General features: G+C 30.9%; 1 long non-coding RNA gene across 3 annotated transcripts in view; it reads right to left on the bottom strand.

Moving 5' to 3' along the window:
* Positions 1-2,529: 2,529 nt before the first annotated feature.
* LOC103580583 (uncharacterized) overlaps positions 2,530-11,192 on the bottom strand; it is a 31,154-nt gene continuing 22,491 nt past the window's right edge. For 2 of the 3 annotated variants that reach the window (XR_549599.3, XR_549600.2), the window contains exons 6-7: positions 3,770-3,873; positions 2,530-2,851 (exon numbers count right to left, since the gene is read on the bottom strand). This is a non-coding gene — a long non-coding RNA (uncharacterized LOC103580583). Of the gene's footprint in view, positions 2,852-3,769; positions 3,874-4,223; positions 4,263-11,192 lie in introns of those variants that run through there. The other variant, XR_549601.2, reaches the window with a different exon arrangement.

Raw genomic sequence — 11,192 nt, 5'->3', positions numbered from 1 at the left:
TAAAAATAGAATTTAAAGTTTTCGAAAAAATTTTTTGTAATTTAATTAAAATTTTTTTGTTGCGACTAAAAATGAACAAATATTTTTATAAATTCGATAAATATTAACGAATACGTAAAAATCAATTACATTGTGTTTCCGACAGTATACAATCGTCAATTCAATTAATTAATTTTGATTTAATAATTTAATGTAATTTCAATTGTTTTCTAGTGCATAGCCGCAATTACGGCCTTTTACACTTTTTGCCTTTATATCGCAAACTGCTTTACTTCTCCTCCTCTACCTTCCGTTGTGCGGCTATGGCCCGACTTGTGCTTATACTGTACTGCATCATTACGGTGATGCCCTTCAACCTCCCTTGTGCAATGGAGGTGCAGTGGCTAGGGAAACCACAGAGAAAACCTAGCCAGTACAGTTCGGTTTGGGTGATGCTCCAGTGATCGATAAAATTCCCATTTTACCGAGCACTGGATCTTCATCCCGCGCCTAGCGATCAGAGACCTACGTTCGAACCCGACGTGTGGCTAAACGGTCACCCAGCCAAGTAGTGATCATGCTCGATGCTACTTAACTTCGGTGATCGCCCGAGCCACGCGCGTGCCGAACGGCTGCCTCAGCCGCTCTAATTTTGATTTAATAAATTAATTTCGTAAAAAAAGACGAGTTTACATACACTGTAAGAAATAATCGGGGTAAGTCCAAACGGTGTAGGTGTCAAAATTTCCGGTGATAAATTTCAACACCGAAAGCGGTGTTCAAATAACGCCGCCGGTAAATATTCTTTACCGGTGTTAAAATATTTTACTTTGGAAATATTTTTACTTACTCGATCACTACAGTTAAACAGTGCGCGGGGTGTGTGTGTGTGTGTGTGTGTGTGTGTGTGTGTGTGTGTGTGTGTGTGTAAGCGCGAGTATGCGTGTGTTTGAGCATGTGTGTTTGAGTGCGTGTGCATGTGTGTTTGAGTGTGTGTACTGTGTACATGTTTGGTTATAGTGTGTGTGCTGGTTTGTTTGAGCACGTGTGTGTGTGCGCGCATGTTTGTGCGTGTTTGTGCTAAAGTATTTAAGTGCGTGTGCGCGCAGATATGTGCCCATTCTTAACACCGCTCTTTTTACAGCATACATGAGAATTTCTACTTTGTTAACATGGGAATGATTTCTATGTTAACATGAATATTTTTCCATGTTGACATTGAAGAATTTCCCATGGCATAATAGGAATTTCCCTCAATGTCAACAAGGGAATTTCTCCTAAGTAAAATTGGAAAAATTCCAAGGTTTTTCTTTTCGTGCGCTGAATCATTCAAGCGAATAACTAACCGATCACCTTTCTCTCTTATGACGTCACTTTGAATTTAGCTGCCTTATTAACATCACTAAACTTTCTAGACTGCACTTGCGCATTCAATTAATCAGCACAGCCAAGTGTAGGTCAATGCAATGTCAGCAGAATTTTATGTCTTACATATCTTTATTAATTGATGCGGCATAACACCAAAATTGACTTTTGTTTTTATTGAATTACGTTTTGTCAAACGAATAATATTTAATAAGTTATTCGATTCTATAGAGTATAAATCTTTTTTAATAATAGTAGAGTAAATTGTTTTTATCTCAGATCTTTGATGATTTCCGTTAATTTCCACAAATCATAGATCTTTTACAAGAAAGTCCTGGCAATGAGATCCTCCTAGATTTTGGTAGATCTACGAGAAGTACCGTAGATCTAATTTTTGGATAAATCAGATCTCCGTAGATCTACTGTAGATCAACGTAAGGGAGACCGGGGTGCTAAGGCCCCCTGGGGCACGGCGGCACCCCTAAAAAATTTGGTAAAAATTTTTTTTTTTAATTTTGGTCAAATCATGATACCTCTGACGTTTTAAGGATATTTTAGACTGATCTGCCATGTCTGGGGCATAATGGACCGCCTGAAAAAAAATTTGCTACAGAAAAAAATTTTTTTTCCTAAAGTAAAATAAGTTTGAAAAATTTATTGATTAAAGCTCTTTTAGATCAATAGATTATATTGTGGTTAAAATCAAAAAATAAAAATTTCAATAAAACTGGTTATATTAGCTAAATACAATTTTTTTTAATAAACTTAAAGTCCATGGGATTATAATGGTACGGAAATAGTTTATTTGTGCTTAAAATCTTTTTTTCTCAATAAAAAAAACAAATTTTTTTAAGCTCTTTTTGGAGAGGGGTCGTCGTGTCCCAGAAAAATTTTTTTTTTTTGAGCTCAGGTAAAATCTTAATGGATTTGCTTAAGAAAGGACCAAATTAAGTTGACCTATAGATTAAAAGCCATAAAAAATAATTGCTGGCAAGGGGGCCCCCGTGCCCCGGTCTCCCCTATGTCTGAATTATTTCTTCTGAGGATCAATACAATAAAATGCAAAATAATTGATTGACTGTTGTCAGTGAGTAGACGCCCTTGCTATCAACAGAACAACTTGTGGTAAAAACAACATGTTTTTTGTCAAAAATTGGAAAAAAGGATAAAAAAAAAGTCAAAGAATAGAATTTAGTCACATTTAATTTTAACTGATACGAATATAAGATACTTAGAGTTCTTAAAAAGTAAATAATTAAAATATTGTACAATAATTAAAAAAAAAAGCTATTGATGAATATTATTAAAGGAAATTTAATAAAATTTATATTCGTTAATTATTTATTTCCTGCAAGTCCTCTTTTTTGCATTATTCTGTAAGTGTCGCAAGACTGTTAGCATCTGCATACGGGCTTCGCGTTACTGGTTAACCTTCGACACATCTTCCCCTTCCAAACCAATTAGTACAATACCAAGGATCGCAACAACCATAAAAAATTTTGTTACACTAAAAAAAAAAAAAAAAAAAAATAAGAATTACATTTTCAGTGCAAAGAATAACAAGAAAATAACAATAAATGGATTTACTGAATATTTGCACTGCTAATTACATTATAAATTATACGTGGCATGTAGTGTTTTTACACATGTTTTTACAAAATACATTCGGCTATTTTTAGTCGAATGACTTTTGTAACTTCTTTTCACATAAAATTCTACATACTCTTCATATACATTGAAAGAAATTTTTCTGCCCTCCGGCCAGAAAGTGGCAACTTTCGGGCCGCTGTCCTGAACGAAGTTGCAACTTTCCAGCTTCGTCGAGCAAAGAAATAGTATACGCACCTTGGTCACTAAAAAGGAAAGCCCCAGACCGCATGTTTGTCAGCCTCGACTTCGCCTTGGCCAACAATTACATGTGCTCTGAGACTTTTCTTGTTTTACTGGCCTAGGTATGTAATATACTATTCTTTAAAAATTACCGTTACATTCACGGTAATCGTTGAGCGAATGGCACGATCTAATCATTTATCGGTAAGTGAAATAATTTTAAACTTTTTTTCAATAAATTTATGCTGTAGTCTACTGCAAATACTATTTGGTGTAGTCTACTGCAAATACTATTCAGTTTTCGATTAATTTTATGAAGTCTATTACAAAATAAATAAATTTTTTCGTAATTTTTATTCAAAAAATGGTAATTCATAAAAGTGCCGCATTATGTCCCGAGATTACAGTTAATTTAACGGTAATTTTTAAAGAAAATTTCTTTCCGCGTAAGGAAAATTACTATGCAAAATATGTTCATATGGTAGTTGTAATTTAGTAAATGAGTCAATTATCTAATCCGATGAACTATTGGATAAAAAGTGTAACATAATATAAATGTATAAGAAAAAATATATGATTCATCATTTACACTTACATCATCGCCTAAACTTTTGCATGCCTCTAGTTCAGTAGCAAAAAATGCTATTATGAGAATGAAAAAGAAAATCTTCATCATTATTTGTTGGATTAATCACTTGACTGAAAAAAAAATTAAATTAAATTATTTATTATATAAATTGATACTTAGGAAAATTTTTACAACTTTAAATTTTCAGGGAGTGAAGGCATATCAGGAGAGAAAATAATTCAGATCTGATGAAATTTGATTAGATTTGCAATCGATCTATTTGGATTATCACAGATCTTAAATTTTTTATTTTTAACCTTTCGGTTTTTTTGATTTTTATTATATATTGAAATAAAATTTATTATATTCTTAACCATTTAAAAATGAATTTAATGAAATTGCCTAAAATAAAATATTGAAAGTTAGAAATTTTTTAAAAATAAAAGTTATAACAATTGATGAATGTTCTAAGGTCACTTACTTAATGTTGTTAAATGAGATACTAACTTATGAAGTGTTGTGATTGTACTCGCTATTTATATAAGTTGAGAAATTCTAAGGTTATAGAGTGTCAAGTAATTGATAAGATTTTATAATGTAGTTATCGATAATCAAGTATATTATTTTTATTAAAAGAGATTATCTATGCATTTATTTATTCTTTGTTACCGCATTAATTATTTCTTCTTCAAGGAAATGTTGTAATCAGAATTTTAATTATTTAGATTTAAAAATATATAGATTTTGAAATTGATTTCATTGATAAACCTATGACCCGTTTATTTATTATTGTGATTAAATCACTTAATATGAATTGATAAATTCATAGAAGAAATAAAAGTTATATCTGGATGAATCAGCGAAACAATTTTTTTTTTTTTTCAAATTTCAAACACCAATTACTTTTAAACTTATTGGCCGATTTGATTCATTTCCGAACTCGACCATGATATTCAACTAAAAATAAATATGCCGTTAAAAATTGTGACTGCTATCTAAGTAACGATTCGCGTCATATTCTAGATTTATATGTAAACTTTTGATTGAATAATATTTATCAAATTTACTCGACCAAATACTAAAGGTTTTGATAAAATTCTTTGAAAAATTAACATGAGGACAAATATAACAGATTTTTCTGGATTCTACTAAAAATTGCTTTAAAATTAAAATTATTATTAGACATCTCCAATGGTAAATCAGTACTTCACATGTTATTTACTTTGGTAACGTTACGTCAATTCTTGTGATGTAAATGAGTTCAGGGTTATTAGGGTTGTTATTATTCAATACAAAGTATTTTTTAGCAATTAAAAAAACTGTTTTTAACAAATAAAATTATTTATACATTTATCTATTCTATTGCTAAGGTTATCATTTATCGTTAGAAAAAAAAACTGATATGTATGTATTCAAAAGGTTATAATTTTTATGTTTATAACTATGGAAATTTAACAACTCGTTAAATTTCCTACATGAAGAGAAAAACATGGGAATTTATCCATTTCACTTGAGAGAAATTTCCTTGTTGACATAGCAAATTTTGCTTTATCAACATGGGAAATTTTACTATGAAAAAATAAGAATATAACCGTATTTTATAGGAATTTTACTCACATATTATAAATATATCTTCCATATTACCATTGGAAAAATTTCGATGTAGACATAGGAAAATTCCTCAAAAATTTTTTTCTGTTAACATAGTAAAAATACCCATGTTGGCATAGGAAAAGTTTGCATGGAAACGTATAAAAAATGCTATGTTGCATAGAAAAAGTCTACAAGATGCTAAAACCAACAAAATACCAAATTTTTTGGTCATTATTATCATTTAGGCCTTACAGCGATGATGTAATAGAGATGTGTGAAGGTTTTAAGATTTACGAAAATACACTGTGAAAAATTTGATGGACCCGGTGTGGTGTAAATGCATCGGTGTAAAAATTTTGGCGTGAAAATTACACCGAATCCCGTATAAAATTTGAGCAATGTGAATTTTTATTTTTTACACCGCCCAACGAGTAAATGTATGAATGTAAGGGAAGGGAATGAGCCAAAATGGGCCCCCCAAAATTGTTGATGCCTCGAAATATTTAGGGGCAAAATGGGCCCCCTAAAGTCTTGAAATAATTGGGGGCAAATTAGGCCCACCAAAATTCTTAACATGAAAAGTGTTGGAACGGGGAGAGGTAAAGTGGGTCACCGGGGCAAAATGGGCCAATGAGGCAAAACGCTCCCTACAAAATTCTTTACATGAAAAGTGTTGGAATGGGGAGGGATAAAACGGGTCACCGAGGCAAAATGGTCCCCCCAAAATTCGTAACATGAAAAGTGTTAGGAAGGGGGGGGGGGGGGTGAAATAGGTCATTGAGACAAAATGGGCCCCTTAAGAACAAAATTTTCGAATCCTCAGTTTTTTTTACTTGTTTTACTTTTTTTTACTCTCTGGCCACGTTTTCGACCTTAATTTTTTCTGTCCATTAAAAATAAAAAATAAAAAAATGTGGTCAAAATAGGCCCCCCTTGAAAATTTTTTATAATGTGAGTTTTTAAGCTTGTTTTGCTTTTTTTTTCCTTCTGCTGAGTTTTTAGTGTTAATTAGCTGTGTCAATTAAAATTTAAAAATCCTGAAGAGTTGGGTAAAACGGGCGCAAACAAAACTTAATATATGTTTCTCGTTTGTTTTATGTTTTGAAACTTTTTACTATGTATTTACTATAAAAAAGAGTTGATAGTAAAGATTTGGACCTTAAAATAACTAAATTAAAAGTTTTGTGTTCAAATAATAGTCGATTAATTTAAAAAAATTGAATTTTCGCACCAAAACATAATTTTTCAAATAATCCCCTCGTCAAAGAAACCCTTACCATAATTTTGTATTCAATTCTGTTAAAAAAATTTTATGAACCCATTGGCTAAAAGATATTCATAGGTTTTCAAAGTCAAGGCAGCCTATTAACCCCTCCCCTCCCCAACATTTTCACGTTAAAAATTTTGGGGGGACCATTTTGCCTCAGTGGCCTATTTTGCATCGGTGACCCATTTTACCCCTCCCCGTCCCAACACTTTTCATGTTACGAATTGTGGAAGGACCATTTTGCCTCGATAACCCATTTTACTCCTCCCCGTTTCAACACTTTTCATGTTACAAATTTTGGCGGGCCCAATTCGCCCCCAAATATTTCGAGACATCAAAAATTTTAGGGGGCCCCCCCTCTCCCCTCCCTTACATTTATACATTTACAATAAATGTACTTAATAATTAACTTAATAAATTATGTAAAAAAAGAATCAGTTTACAAATCTATCATTTTTACAACTGGGGTAAATCCAGGCAGTGGAGGTGTTCAAATTTCCGGTGTTAAATTTTAACATTGAAAGCGGTGTTAAAATAACGCCACCGCCGGAGTGTGTGTGCGGAGTGTGTCGCCTTTGCGATTCAGTGTCTGTGCGTGTGTAAGAATGTGAGATTGCGTATGTTTGTGCATGCGTGTTTGAGTGTGTGTGCACGTGTGTTGGAATGTGTGTGCATATTTGTTCATATGCATGTGTGCTGGTTTATTTGAGTATGTATGTGTATGTGTGTTCGTGGTTGCGTGTTCAAGTGCTTGCGTGCGCACGCATGTGTAAGTCTGCGTATTTGAGTGCGTGTGTGTAAGTGTTTTTCCCCAAGCAAAATTGTAAAAATTTTCATTTTTTTCTCTCCGTGTCAGACATATATTACAGAATTTATTTAAAGAGAAATTTTTAAGATTTTTTTTTTCACGTGCGGATTTAACTTTGATCTTATAACAGTTTACGGAAGTATGCCATTTGAGGATTGAATTAATTTCTCGAAGGAATGTTTACTTAAATTGAGAATATCAATGTTGAGAAAAAAATATACAGAAACGAAAAATATTTTTTCTTCGTTATTGTATAATATTCTTGATTCAAGTATAAGAGTAAATTCTTCTTGATTTGAGTTAGTTTTTTTTTTCTGTCAATAGACTGTGATCAGTTAAAAAAATCTAAAAAACGGCTGACCCTACGGACCAGCCCTGAAACTTCCCGCTTTCTAGCTTTTGTATATACCGGCCGGAATTCAAAAGCTCGTATATCTAAAAGCTTATAAGCTTTCAATTCTGACTCAAAATTAACCACAAATTGATGTTGAGTCTTGAGCAAATCTTGAGCAAGCCACACGTAAGTACCTACTGTAAGTTACTGATGCATGAAATGCGTCAGAGACTTTTTCATTGCATTGTGTTCAAGATATCTAATATTTTTGCGTACGATACCATGAGTGAGATATACATTAATCTTGACATAGGTTTTATAACCCGGACTTTTTCGTGTACGTGTGACTTACACGTCCAAGCCACAGATTACAATTGACGGCTGAAAAATTTATTTACAGGCGCCACCAAGAGATTTAGAATTTTAACTCAGTTAACTTGGTCTCCTGGTATCAAGTATCAATTCACTAGTTTAGGCCTCAGGCTGGGGTAACCCGCTTCCTAGTCACGAGGAAGTCTTGGTGATTGAGAGTAAGGTATTAATAAAGTGACAGCTTGCAATTAATTCAGTTATGATAAGTTTTAAAATTTAAATTTATTTACCCGACAAGCAACGAGACGACTTTAAAGTCATAGAACATTTATAATAAAAATTGTTTTTGTGACGCTATATAATAACAAAGTTTTTTAATTAATTTAATTTATTGTTTAATTATAATTAGAAAATTACTGAGTACAGACGTTGCCCAAGATGGCGGACGCTGACGTGGCTCAACCACGTTTTCTTATCTTTAAATATTTGATTAATGGAAATTTAGTTTAAGTTTAAATAAAAGATTTAATTATAATGCTTAACCATTTAATTAATTTTCACTCTTGGCGTGGACACAATGAAAATTTCAACAGTTTCATCTCATTTAAAAATTAAACCGACAATTTTGTCCAAGTCCCAAGAGTAAACTTATTTGGGCGTTAATAATGACTGAAGGTAAAATTATTTCTAACTACGAATATTGAACGGAATTCGTCCTCATATCATAGTATGCACATTGAAAACAAAATGAGAGTTAACCACACGGAGAAATTATTACCGTTTGAAATGATAAAATGTCATAGTAAAGCGTGACCATTTTGATCACCTGCTGAAGTTTAAATATGAGAAATTATTATTCTCATAGTAAAATTGACAATGATTATATCTCAAATTACTGCAACCATTGTAAACTATAGCATGGTCATAGTAATTTTTGCATGTGGTTTAGTCATTTTGTTTTCCTAATTCGAAAAAATGTGAGCTTGCATTAAAACCGAGAAAATTATTTACTTGAGTATTTCAATCTTACTCGGATTCATGATTTTTTCATGTCTCTTAATGGTTTTGCTAAGAAATCAGTCAATGGTCTTAAAGCTTATAGAAAATGCATAGAATTACTTTTCAATAATTTTTTTTTTTTGTATATGCATCTTGAATGACATAAAATTCAAGAAAACATATTAAAAATATGAAAAAAATAGTATTATTATATTAATTTTACTGTTCATCTATTGGTACACCAAAATGAACCCGTGCCCAGTACCGGAACAGCCAATCATATTAATGTTATCGATAGACATTAACAGTGAGTTTTATTGACTGGCTAAATCAAGTACAATAGTAATTATTACTGGAGCCCTAATATTTAATGCAGTATGTATGATTGTTATAAAAAATAGATTAAGTATAGATAAACTCTAATTTAAATCATGAAGAATAAATTTTTGTTTTTAGTTTTTTTTTTAATTATTTTTCTAGTATAACCTCAAATGATTTATTTTGTTTCTATTCTTTATTTCAAAATTTTTATTTTCATTTAATATTCAATCATTTTTAAATTTTAAATACATTTTACATTATGGGTGTGATATAGCAGACATCAGACAAATTTAAAATTATTAATAAATCGAGGAAATAATTAATAATATAAAATTAAAAAAAATGTGAATTCAAAAAATTTTGAAATTAATAGTGCTTTTTTTGTAAATATTATTTTTTTAATTATTTATCTTATTTAGTTATAATTTTAAAGTTCTCTGATGTCTGCTACATTCATACTCGTTTTACATTAATATTATTTAATAATTATTAATATTTTCACCATGAATAAATGCAAAAAATAACTTATTTTATTTACTGTTCCGGTATTAGGACAACCGAATTCCCGTATTGGGACAAGGCTATTTCAGCGTTCCGGTATTGGGTCTTTTAGGTGTCATAGAAAAAAAATTTTTTTTATATTAAATTTAAGAAAAATGAACTTATTTGATTATTTTTAAATTGGTAAATGTCTATTCTATATGATGTAACAAATTATTTTGGTTTATAATTTATTTGAATATTTTTAAAACGATAAAAATCAGTCATATACCCTTCGTCGTTCCGGTATTGGGTCATTTACCTTATAAACGTAATTATTTTATTCTTAAATTAAGAAAACGATATTCTTTTGTCTTACGTATTTCGTCATCTTGGCTTAAGACATAGAGACTTGATTCAAGACGTTACTTCATCATACTAAAAATGTACTTCATTTTTGTAACTAAACAAATAATTTCAACGATACTTAATATTTTTACGGTTGAATTTAATTTAAAAAAAAAACGATGATATGACTTCAGATGGAATTGAACTCGCGTCCATTGTATTAGAAGTATTATCTGCTATATATCAGGTGGGAATAGGTCCGAGATATTGAAACATGACATTTTAACTATAAATACCATGAAAACGACAAAGAGGTATTTTTATTTCCTTTATTCGTTTATTTAGTTTCTACCACTCTTGCTTCTTTGGTAATACAGTTCGAACAAGAATTTTAGGTTCTTTAAAGAAAAAAATTTTCTTTTTCAATTTAACAAAATTATACTTGGGTCAGCAATTCAACTTTTAAATGAAAACAAGTGCCATTTTGATACTAAAAAATTTTTTTTTGTTTTTTTTTTTTTTTTTTAATAGAAATAATATATGATCAAGATTAATGATTCGTTGTAAAATAAAGAAATATGTGACGGAATTTATTCAAAGAGAAATTTTTAAAACTCTTTTTTTTTGTTTTTTCACGTTATGATTGAACTTTTATCTTATGACAGCTTACGGACGTATGTCACGTAAGGGTTGAATTTATTAACCGAAGGAATGTTTTCTTGAATTAAGATTATCAATTTTAGGAAAAAAATACTCGTAAACGAAAAAAAAATATTTTTTATTCATAAAGACATTTTTGATTCAAGTAAATTCTTCTTGATTTAAGTTATTTTTTCTGTCTACAGACTGTGATCAATAAAAAAATCTGAACAACGGTTGACCGTACGGGCCAGCCCTGAAACTTCCCACTGTTTTCAAGCACAAGGGGCCAAAGGGCCAGTATGAGTTTTTGAGCATACGGGGAATTACAAAATGTATTATCCGAGAA

This window comes from Microplitis demolitor, chromosome 3 (assembly GCF_026212275.2).
Source record: "Microplitis demolitor isolate Queensland-Clemson2020A chromosome 3, iyMicDemo2.1a, whole genome shotgun sequence".
Taxonomy (NCBI): Eukaryota; Metazoa; Arthropoda; class Insecta; order Hymenoptera; family Braconidae; genus Microplitis; species Microplitis demolitor.
This window is presented reverse-complemented; position numbering and strand designations above follow the sequence as displayed.